Source organism: Myotis davidii, unplaced genomic scaffold, assembly GCF_000327345.1.
Source record: "Myotis davidii unplaced genomic scaffold, ASM32734v1 scaffold53, whole genome shotgun sequence".
Taxonomy (NCBI): domain Eukaryota; kingdom Metazoa; phylum Chordata; class Mammalia; order Chiroptera; family Vespertilionidae; genus Myotis; species Myotis davidii.
This window is the reverse complement of record NW_006286140.1, coordinates 2,579,090-2,591,626: the sequence shown is the minus strand read 5'-3', so window position 1 is coordinate 2,591,626 and position 12,537 is coordinate 2,579,090. Positions and strand designations below refer to the sequence as shown.

The 12,537-nt window shown below is 42.4% G+C and overlaps 1 pseudogene; it reads left to right on the top strand.

The window, feature by feature from the left end:
• The first annotated feature begins 7,210 nt into the window (after positions 1 to 7,210).
• Positions 7,211 to 11,374, top strand: LOC102773880 (annotated as a pseudogene).
• Positions 11,375 to 12,537: the final 1,163 nt, after the last annotated feature.

The window sequence follows — 12,537 nt, the reverse complement described above, 5'->3', positions numbered from 1 at the left end:
GTGACCCCTGTGAAAGGGTCATTCGACCCCCAAAGGGGTTGTGACCCACAGGTTGGCGACCCACAAGTTGAGAACCTCTGTATTACACAGAGATAGAGACAGATAGATAGATATAAAATCTCCACACACAAACATATCCATAAAAAAATTATAATCACAAGTACAGTTCTTATTTGTGGAAGTAGTCATGTGGTCATTGCTGGTATACGACCACCTGACTACTTTCTTCCACTAACCATTCTATTTTTAGAAAACACCTAATTTGATTGTGATTCTTTACCTAATAGAGTGACCCAAACTTTCATTCCTGAAGGGTATAAACCATTAGTAGTTCTTCCTAAATTGGTTATTGTAATTTTTCATTGACTTTAGTCACAAGGCATGGTAATACTAAAACAAGACCTAAAAGATCTCTTGTATTCTAGATATAGACTTTCTTAGCCATATCATAGAGCAACAATTCAATTTCCCAATCAGGATCAATCACTCTAGCTAACACAATAACTCCCTTTGTGATGCAGATAGCATGCTGGACTGCTCAGGTTGCATGATTACTTGGTGGCCCATGGTTAAGCTCTTAGTTGAAGGCCCAGTAGAAGGCCAAGAGCTGTTTATCCAAAGGAGAGTTATTGTCCACATATGATGGCCAAGCTTTGATCCTAAAGGCCTGCACAGTGACTCACCTATATGAGCCCATCAAAGGTTTCAAACAGCATCACTCTCTGACATTGAAACTCCAGGCGACCTATCATCAATAACTCAACAAACAACAAGTGTTGGGGAGGATATGTAGAAAAGGGAACCCTAATGCACTGGGAATGCAGATTGGTGCAACCACTATGGAAAACAGTGTGGAGATTCCTCAAAAAAATTAAAAATGGAATTTCCTTATGACCCAGCAATTCCACTTCTGAGAATATATTCAAAACACTAATTCAAAAGAAAATATGTACCCCCATGTTTTTTGCAGCATTATTTACAATAGCCAAAGTATGGAAACAACCCAAATGCCCATCAGTAGATGAATGGATAAACAAGTTGTGTTACATATACACAGTGGAATACTACTTGGCCCTAATGAAATCTTACCCTTTGCAACCAGCTCACACCCCCGCCCCCCGCTCCAGCAGTATGAGTGTTTATATACCAACCTCTTGCTGATATTTGGCATTAAGTTTTCTAATTTTTCTCATTTCTGTCTAATGGGTATAAAATAATATTTTTTAGTTTTATTTTACTTTTATCTGACTACTGATGAATTTGGTCAGCTTTTTATATGCTTGCTATCTTTTGGATTTTTCCCTTCTGTAAATTCCCTTTCAAATTCATTGCATATTTGTCCACTGGAAGTGTATTTATTTTTATTGATTTACAGAAGTTCTTTGAATATTCTAGATAGTTGCCAGCTGGTTTTAGACAGGTATCTTGTTAGCCTGTCACTTTACTATTAACTTTGCCCATTATGTTTTTGTGTGTGTGTGTGTGTGAACAGAAATCTTAATTTTTATGTAATTCAATTTATCAATATTTTACTTTGAGAGCTTTGTAAAATAAATTATTTTCTGTCCCTCTGTTACAATTTTTTTAAAAAATATATTTTATTGATTTTTTACAGAGAGGAAGGGAGAGAGATAGTTAGAAACATCGACGAGAGAGAAATGAGATAGTTAGAAACATCGACGAGAGAGAAACATGTACCTGCCCGCAACCCAGGTACATGCCCTTGGCCGGAATCGAACCTGGGACCTTTCAGTCCGAAGGCCGACGCTCTATCCACTGAGCCAAACCGGTTTCGGCTACAAAATTTATTTTTATTATCTATTATATTAACATCTTTCTTATTTAGGTCTTTAATCAACCTGGAGCCCATATGTATATATGGTGGTAGGTAGCAGCCCAGTTCTGTGTTTCCATGTGGTATCCTGTTTCCCCAACAAGTTGGTACCACTCTTGTGATTCGTCTCTTTGTTCTTTGCCATAGTTCATGCTATTTTGTTAATAAAGCTTGGTTGTATATATCAATATCTAAGTAAAGTAAGTCCTTATTGGTTTTTAATTTTTAAAAGTATATGTGAACTTTTATCTTTACACATGAATTTTGAAAAATTTATTAAGTTCCACCAAATTCAACTGAAATTTTAACATGGATTATATTAAATTTATAAATTAAAATAGAAAAACTAACATATTTTTAGTAAGTTGTTCCATGCAGGAACTTTCACTGTCTCTCCAGTTATTCTATCATCTTCTATGAGCCTTATTACAATTTGAATTATTCTCCTTAGAGATATAGGTATTCTTGCTAATACTTGGAGTCAATAGAAGATGAAGATAAATAATACAAATAACCTGGAAAAGTATTCTAAAATGGTTATAGAAGTTAAGGGTTTAGCAATTTGTTACCATAATAATATCCTTTGATCATGGGTATTTGTGCAAGAAGAATTTTTAAGAAATCGTAGTTACCCCAACATACTATAAATAAGAAAATAGTCCCCAATGAGTAAATGACTCACTCAGGGTTGCAGAGGGAGACAATGAGAGAGCCTCAAATTGAAATCAGGTTTCTGATTCCTAGTTTATTACCTTTGCCAACAATCCATGCCCATAATAGCCATTTATCTCTGACATCTTGACATTTAGTGTATTATTCCCCCCTGGTAGAATGAATGTTACAGCTGCCTTATGTATCCTGAGAAATCAGCTTTTTTTCTCACTGATGCTCACAGAAAGAATGGTTGACCTGCAAAAGCCATAGGACAGATTACACACACACACACACACACACACACACACACACACGCCTTTTGAGCAGTATATTGTTTTCTTATTAATAATGGTTAGTTAGCACTTAAGTCCCTGCATTCTAGCTGTGGTTGATAGAGCCTTTCAAAATCATACACAGTGGTACTTGCACAAAATAATCGTCACACATTAGCATTTTAATGAAGTGTGAGGGTGTTAAGCATGGCTGGCACGCTGGAGAAGGAGAGAAAGGATCTGTCTCCACTCCTGCATCAGCCAGACTGCACAGTCAGTGCAGGCAGGCTCAGGCTGAGTGGCAGGGCATTATTCACTCTTGACATGCACTTTCTTCTTCTCCCCACATGCACGTTGAAACTGGGGTTTTGCTGTCTTAACCCATCTAATGTTCCCCCAAATAAGTTGGTTAGGCGACATAAATGAGTGCTCTTCATTTTTTCAGACAGACAGACGGCAGAACTTACAAGGGAATAACGAAAAGACTAAATTCTCTGTTTTAATGACATCGATTGAATAACATTAAAAAGTCAAAGCCCACATGATTTCATAGCATTTTAACTTGGCACATTTGAAGCTAAATAACATGCCATTTGCTTTGAGTTTGTGTAGAAGGGCCATTAACTGAAAACCCTAAATTGTGTGTGTGTGTGTGTGTGTGTGTTTCTAGGGCTAGTCACAGAGGTGGTGGCAGAGAGAATTCTTGCATGTTTTCTGAAGGTTGGCAAGATGTCAGTCTGCTCTTGAAGCCAATATAGACAGTGCTCTCCCACGTAGGAAACCGTAGAAATGCTGCTGAATTGCCATATGGCCCAGCGATCCAAAGCCACATGTTAGGGCTCAGCCTTTCTTCTGGACTTTGGTTTCTTATTCCCACACACCTGTCAGGATTTCTTTACCCAGCTGTTCCCTGCCTACTGACCCCCAGCCCCAATCAGCTCAACACATCTAAAACCCAGTTCATTGCCTTTGGCTAAAACCCAGGCTGGCTTCGGAGTCCTCTCTTTCTGGAAGTGTTAGAAGCACTCTCCCAGGCTGGTAGGCTTACCCCTCCATGTCTACCAAGTCCCGATCACCACTGATGTGTAGTGTCACTCATGTTTGTGTCCTTTTCCATGCCGGCCACTCTCCCTTAGTGTAGGGCTAATCACTCATATCTGCAGGCCTGGGCTTTTCTCACGGTGTTTTTACCAAACTGCCTTGCAAGTTCCCAGTTCAAAACTTCCCTGGCATCGGATGTGACTACTTATTCTTCTTGGGCAGCTTCCTTTACAACTTCTATAAATCTATTTTTTAATAACAGTAACAACTTGAAGAATTAGTTTGAAGATTAGGAGATAATAAATGCCAAGTGCCAAGCATAGTGTAATAGGTGCTCATCTTGTATTACCATCTGCCTTGGTTTCTTTCAATAGTGATTTATTTCTTTTCTAGACAAACAACAAGTTCCTTTTATTTGTCTGCCTTGATGGGCCTTTGTGTTTTATACTTAGAACAGTCACCATAGGGGTAGAGAGTATAAAGAAAGACCGAGTAACCTCAAAAAATTAACTTTTTCCCTTTGTTGTATCAAACAAACTTTCTTATGGCTGTCTCATTCCTGACCTTGAATTTCCTTCTTCCTTGCCCTCATCCCTGCCCGGGATGCACCTGCCTTATCCATCATGAGGACCTCAATCCTTATTTATAATCCTACTTCAGGCTACTTAGCCCAGCTTTTAGTGACTCTAGATTCAACCTTGCTGAATGCTTGGCTTCTTCCTGGCCGATGCTCCTTCCCAGCCTCATTCTCAATCTGTGTAACCTGGAAAAAGGCCTGCACCATCAGTCTCTCATTTTCTCCATCCAGTGGACAAATAGAAAGCATGTGATTTGTACATTATGAAACTGTCCCGTTTCAACTCCGGTGTATTAAATCAGAGTGGACATAGCACACTGGCCCAGCCCGTGGTATGGGGGGAAAACTCTGTTCTCCTCGTCTCCATGACCTCTCCTCCCAGACCTACATTCACATTTCCCTGCCTCTGAACCTTCCTAGTCCGCCACTGTGGATATATTTCTCTGCTGCTGAGAAAAGTTCAGTGCTTTCCCATTTACTGTAGGATGAGCGTGAACTTCTCAGCCTGATGTTCAAGGCTTGCCCAGCCTGGATTCCACCCAGTTTCCAATCATGATTATTAACCAAATCACTCTGTCCTGCATTACCCAGGCCCACCAGAGGTGTTTGCATTGAAATCGTTTGCTTTGTCACAGCTATGTCTGTTTGGAATGACCCTCCTACTCCTTCATGCATTTCAAGACTGAGCTGTATTTCAGGGAACAATTCAAGTCCTGATGCTTGAGGACGCAAATCCACTCTTCCTGGTAAACTTCACCCTCCCTCCCCTTGAACTTCTCTTTCTTCTCGCTGTACCCTTCATGTAGTGGTAGCTCCTGCTTCTCAAAGTACCACTCATCTCACTGGGCTTGAAAGCCCTTTGGCTTGAAAGAAATCTGATTTTCTTCCTTTAAAAAACATGTTGACAATATTATCATTCTTCTCAGTTGTTGCGAAGATGATCATGATATTTGCCATTTCTCTAGGCACTGTCTTTCACATATTGTGCTATGGTTTACATGTATTATCTCACTTAATTTTCCAATTACTCTGTGACATAAAACATGTGCTTTGCAAGGGAAGACACATTTATTCAGCTAATAGTTGAGGGGGTCTAGTTTCAAAGGTCTGTCTGATTTGAAAGCTTGGCCTCTTTCCACTCTCCAGGATGGTGGCCAACATTTTAGGTACTTGGAACTTTGCAATAGATATCAGAAATGGGGAATGAGATTTCTAATGTGATCTGAATACTGTGGAACGTGTTACCACTGAGAACGGGTAGTAAAGACAGGGGAAGACTCAAAGCCTGTCAGCAGGACTAATACAGCCACCCATGAAATTCTTGTTTACCCAGCAGAAGATGAATGGACAGCCAGTTCAATTGAGTTGGTCATGGGAAACATTGGCAAATAGATAAGACAATATCATTTGTAATATCTGAAATGTATTTTAGCCATTGGCTTTCAACATTCTCTTAAACCTTTTTTCACTAGAGATGTTTACAAGTAAGAAAATAATTGATTTTTGACTTTTTTCTTCTATGATTTCTTGGGAACCAGCTTGCTTAGTGGAAGGAACTCAGTTTTACAGCAGGTCCATACGGGTTTAAGTTTATATTGAATACTAGAGGCCCGGTGAATGAAATTTGTGCACTGGGCGGGGGGCGGGGGGAGGGTGTGCCTTAGCCCAGCCTGCACCCTCTCCAATCTGGGAACCCTCAGGGGATGTCCGACTGCTGGTTTAGGCCCCATCCCACAGAGATCGGGCCTAAAACGGGAGTCAGACATTCTTCTCACAATCTGGAACTGCTGGCTCCCAACTGCTCGCCTGCCTGCCTGATTGCCCCTAACTGCTTCTGCCTGCCAGCCTGATCACCCCTAACCACTCCTCTGCCAGCCTGATTGACACCTAACTGCTCCCCTGCTGGCCCAATCACCCCCAACTGCCCTCCCCTGCCAGCCATCTTATGGCAGCCATCTTGGACCACATGGGGGCGGCCATCTTGTGTGATGGTGTGATGGTCAATTTTCATATTACCTCTTTACTATATAGGATATGCATAGAGGGACCTGAGTGTAGTTTCTAAATAATTTGTTGGAAAACTGAAACAATACAATCTTAGACTTTGTCTTTTAACATCCAGCAGGTGATATATCATTCTTCCTTTTTTGTATGCTTTTTTACATTCTTCCATGTTTTCATCCAAATGATTGACATAGGACATTCACTTACATCCTATGGGGGGAAAAAATAAATAAAGGTTTAAAAAGGTTAAGTATAACCTTAGTAAGAACAGTGATTGGTATTAATTTTTGGATACACATTATCACCCTATATAATAAAAGCCTAATATGCAAATTGTCAACTTGGGTGGTCACTCGACCTGGAGTTCAACTGAGAGACTAGTTCAACCACTTGCTATGACATGTGCTGACCACCAGGGGATGGTGTGGAACATGGAGAGTGTTGGTGACACACTGCAACCTCTCACCAGCTATCTGGGGCAGGGGTGACTGGGATAGAGGTGCAGTCAAAATGTGGGGTGTCCTCCAAGCTTGCTCTCACTCCTCCTGCTACCCTCCCCCAGGATGCCAGGGCTCACATGCTGGGGAAGCCCCTGCGCTCAGGTGTCAGGCACCAGTGAGGAGCCTGCCTCGCACCCATGCAGTGTCTTCTGGGTGAGTTGGACCACAGCCTCTGTGACCACAGGGGCCAGTCAGGCTCCCTGTGGGTTCACGCAAGAGCCAGTCTGCGAGGCCGGCCGGGAGAGAGCGTGCTGCCCGCCTCACTTCCCTGTGGCACTGCTGGGTGGCCCAGAGGCCCATGCTGTGCCCTGGCCTGCAGTATGTGGCCATGCTCACTGCATCTCTGTATGGGAACTTGGGTGCCATGACTCAGGTGGAGGAGGGTGCATGGGGGTCTGGGGGCCCAGGTGCTGCTCAGGGCCCAGAGGTAAGCTGGGACCTACCCTTCCACGCCAGACACTCACACTTGGATTGCTGGCCAGGCTTAGCAGACAGCACCCATGCAGGAATTTCATGCACTGGGCCTCTAGTCTATATATATAAAAACCTAAGTGACCAGCCGACCATTCTACCATTCAACCATTTGACCAGTAGCTATGACATGGACTGACCACCAGGGGGCAGACGCTCAATGCACAGGCATGGAAACATGGAACAGACTGATGAATCTCAGAGGGAAGGGGGGAGAAGGGAGGGCGGGAAAGGATTAACCAAAGATCTTATATGCATACTAGAGGCCCGGTGCATGGATTCGTGCACTAGTGGGGGGGTCCCTCAGCCTGGCCTGTGGGGATCGGGCTGAAATGGATAGTCCGACATTCCCTGAGGGGTCCCAGATTGTGAGAGGGTGCAGGCCAGGCCAAGGAACTCACTGGGTGTAAGAATCTGTGCACCGGGCCTCTAGTTTATTATAATTTAATTATTAATATCATCACCTTATGCATAGAACCTCTGAATGCTAAGTAAATATTGCTGTCAAATTTTTTTGGTTAACCCTCACTGGAAGATATTTTTTCCATTCATTTTTTCGAGAGAGTGGGATGGAGGGTGGAGAGGGAGGAAGGGAGAGAGAAACATCGATGTGAGAGAGATATGTCAATTGGTTGCCTCCCGTACTTGCCCCTGACCTGGGGTACGGGATGAACCTGCAACCCCAGGTATGTGCCCTTGACTGGGGAATTGAACCTACCACACTTCGGTGCACAAGCTGGCTCTAACCATTTAGCTACACTGGCCAGCACTGATGTCAATGTTTGATGCAATGTTGTAGGACAGGAAGAGCATTGGAATATAATTTCTCTGATATTTGGCACAGGCAGTTAACACTCCTACAGTCTAAGTTCCAAAGAACAAAATTAGATGTTGAGACGAGATGGTCTCTAAGGTCTCTTTGGCTTAACATATTTTAGAATCTATGACTTTGTGTTCACTTCTGCTCTCATTGATCTCTCCTCCAAAAGAAAACCTAGTGTCTGGCAACATCTGAGGGAATAGAAACAGTATGTTTGTAAGCACTGGAAAGACTGTTGTAACAAAGGGGTTACTTTATTCACTCTCTTAAAGATAGCAATGTCTTAATTGTCAAGAAATGAACAAGGTGCATGAAAGGGACTCCTTGTTCTATATGATAAGAAGTTAAAAATTCCCAAAACCTGGATGATAGGATCCTACCCATCCAGATATGGCTAAGGAGTGGGTTGGAACCGGGCTAGTAACTGTCCCACAGCTTTTATAATTTGAAGTAGTCTAAGTCAATCTTATTATCATAATTAGACTAATAAATAGACATTTGTTATTTGTTTTCTATGTGCCGGCTCTTCCTTCCAGGATGACTTAGTGTTAAATCAGTATTATTATTCCCATTTTTGAGATTAGAAAACTGAGATTTAGGAGTTGTGACTTCCCAGTGGTCACACATAGACTGGTAGATCCACTGTCCAGTTGTGTCTAACTGTATTTGACCACTGATCCTGGGTTGTTTCCACTGGGCTCATTACTATCAAGACCAGAGAATCTGCTGGAGTATGGTTTACAGGCTCAAGCTCTGCATGTGCTAAAACTCACTACCAGATCTCTTCAGTGTTATGACTTAATTAAATGTTGAATAATAATGAAGGCACACTTCTCTTGGAAGTGTGAACACACTGTTTACACCTGACAAAATCAACTCACTGTTATGTCTATCAAGGCACAAGAATGCAAATTGCAAAGTGCTAGACAAAGGCCTTTTCTATCATCTTATTCTTAAAATCAGGGGCAAGTAATAACAATAGTGTGAAATGAATATCTTTTCAATTGTACTTTTCCTTCCTAAAATAATCATGGAGCAACCTGATTATCATTTTTACAATATTTTGTTGCCTTTTTTTCCTTAGCAGATTTTAATATTGAATGAGAAATACTGTAGTTTATTTTTTAAAATCGTTTTATTTTCAAATATTTTAAATTATAGACATAACATTTTAGAATACAGACTTTTTTTAAAGATTGATGACCCTATGATGATTTTTACCTTTGTTCCTAAAATAGCTGCTTCAGAAAACCCGTTAAATATTTGGTCTGTTAAAATTAAATTATAATTTCAGTTGTAAATTTATTTTTCTATTACATATTTTGAATCAAGACTCAAGCCATGACTTGTTTTCTACTGAGTGAGCCTTCTAGAGCTGTGCTGTCCACTAGGGAAGTCACTATCCACATGAGGTTATGTCAATTTAAAATAAAATATAACATTAAACAAAATTAATAATTCAGTTTCTCAGTCAAAATAACTGTATTTTACTTTTTAAAAAAATATATTTTATTGATTTTCTACAGAGAGGAAGGGAGAGAGATAGTTAGAAACATCGACGAGAGAGAAACATCAATCAGCTGCCTCCTGCACATCTCCCACTGGGGATATGCCCGCAACCCAGGTACATGCCCTTGACCGGAATCGAACCTGGGACCCTTCAGTCTGCAGGCCGACGCTCTATCCACTGAGCCAAACCGGTTTCGGCAAAATAACTGCATTTTAAATACTAGCTACAGAGTCCTAGAGACTACTAGGTTGGAAAGTGTAGATGCATAGCATTTCTCTCATCCCCAAAGTCCTATTGGACAGTGATGATCTAGGGTCCTTTTAATTGGTTTTTTTTTTTTAATTCTTTTATTTTTTATGATAATTAAAAAGTAATACTAATTTTTAGGGTAGAGTCAGGTTCATAGCAAAACTTAGGGGCAGGGCTTGTGGGTGAGGTGGTCCCACAAGCGGCTCAGGCATCGGGGGGCAGCCACCACCTTGATCCGCTGGAGGTGAGCAACGGCATCGTCAAGGAGGTGCTCATGCTCAAGCCTGAGAATGCGGCCACCAGAAACAAACCAGGAGCAGCACGAGTAACATTTGCAGATTTTGATGGGGTCCTCGATCATATTTTATTTATTTATTTAAAACAATACATTTTATTGATTTTTTTTTTTTTTCAGAGAGGAAGGGAGAGGGAGAAGGATAGAGAGTTAGAAACATCGATGAGAGAGAAACATCGATTCAGCTACCTCCTGCACACCTCCTACTGGGGATGTGCCTGCAACCAAGGTACATGCCCTTGACCGGAATCAAACCTGGGATCCTTCAGTCCATAGGCCGATGCTCTATCCACTGAGCCAAACCAGTTAGGGCCCTCTCTCGTATTTTAAATCCTAATGGAGAATAAATAATAAAATTAAAAAAAAAAACAAAAAAGAAATTCTACAAGGAACTTCAGGCACACGGTGCTGATGAGTTACTAAAGAGAGTGTATGGGAGCCTCTTGGTAAATCCAGAATCAGGATACAATGTCTCTTTGCTATATGACCATGAAACTCTGCCTGCACCCAAGGGTTCCAGGTGCATCAGGCTGGCATGTTGAAACGAAATTGCTTTGTCTCTGTTTTTGAGAAATACTTCCAGTTCCAAGAAGAGGGCAAGGAAGGAGAGAACAGGGCAGTTATCCATTATAGGGATGAGGAGACCATGTATGTGGAGTCTAAAAAGGACAGAGTCATGGTAGTCTTCAGCACAGTGTTTAAGGGTGACGGCGATGTGGTCATTGGAGAGGTGTTCATGCAGGAGTTCAAAGAAGGACACAGTGCCAGCCATACGGCCCCACAGGCCCTCTTTAGCCTCTGGAGCTGAAAGACACCGATGCTGCTGTGGGTGACAACATTGGCTACGTTACCTTCATGCTGTTCCTCGCCACACCAAGGCCAGGCTCCAGACAACTCCATCAACTGATGTTCCGGGACTACCTGCACCACCACATCAAGTGCTCTAAGACCTATCTTCACACATGTATGCGGGCAAAAACATCCAACTTCCTCAAGGTGCTGAACTGCACATACCCAGATGCTGAGAAGAAAGAAATGAAAACAATTCCAGGGAAGACATTTTCATCCCGCTAACTCTTGGGAACAGGAAGAGGAAGTGGCTGGCAACTGAAGGCTGGGACACTTGCTACAAGATAATTGTAGCTTTTAATGTTGCACCTTTTCAGGTTTTCAAGGGATTCTCCATTTTGCACACGTTTGGAAAATAATCTGCAGAAATGAGCTGTGCTTGCAAGGACTTGATAGTTCCCAAGAATTAAAAAGGAAAAAGGAAATCCACTTGATCAACTTAATTCCTTTTCTTTATCTTCCCGCCATCACTCCCCTTGCCTTCCACCCTCCTTCCAAGCTCTCTTGCTTTGCAATATGTTACTGGTAATGAGCTGCAGGATAATGCAATCTTAACTTGTTTTCTCCTGAGTATTTGAGTTCAAAACTCCTGTATCTAAAGAAATATGGGGGCAGTCATTAATAAAGAAAATCTTTTCTATCTTAAAAAACAAACAAACAAAAAATACCCAAACAAACAAAAAAGAAAACTTAGGGGCAGGTATGGAGATTTCCTGTGCACCCTCTGCCCCACACATGTACAGCCACACCCATTTTCAACACTCACCATCACTCACAAGAGTGTGCCTTTGTTGCAATCAATGAGCCTACCCTGACACATCATTATCACCCAAAGGCCATAGTTAATATTATTAGTAACTAGAGGCCCGATGCACAAAATTCGTGCAAGAGTACACCTTCCTTCCCCCAGCTGCTGGCACTGGCTTCCTTCTGGCACCTGGGACCTGGGCTTCCCTCGAAGCCCTGCCTTTGTCCAGAAGGTCGTCCGGAAGGACATCCAGAAGGATGTCTGGTCTAATTAGCATGTTATGCTTTTATTAATATAGATTCTTAGTGTTGGGTATAAAAATTTGTGCACTGGGGGGGTGGTCCCTCAGCCCGGCTGTGCCCTCTCACAGTCTGGGACCCCTCGGGCGATGTCCACCTGCTGGCTTAGGCCCGCTCCCCAGGGGATCAGGTCTAAGCTGGCAGTCAGACATCCCTCTGGCAGCCGGGGAGCCGCCACTGCCGCTGTGCTGGCCAGCCATGAACTGGCTTCTGGCTGAGCAGTGCTCCCTTGTGGAAGCACACTGACCACCAGGGGGAAGCTCCTACATTGAGCGTCTGCCCCGTGGTGGTCAGTGTGTGACATAGTGACCAGTCATTCTGCTGTTAGGGTCAATTTGCATATTGCCCTTTTATTATATAGGATAGAGGCCTGGTGCATGGGTGGGGGCCAGCTGGTTTGCCCTGAAGGGTGTC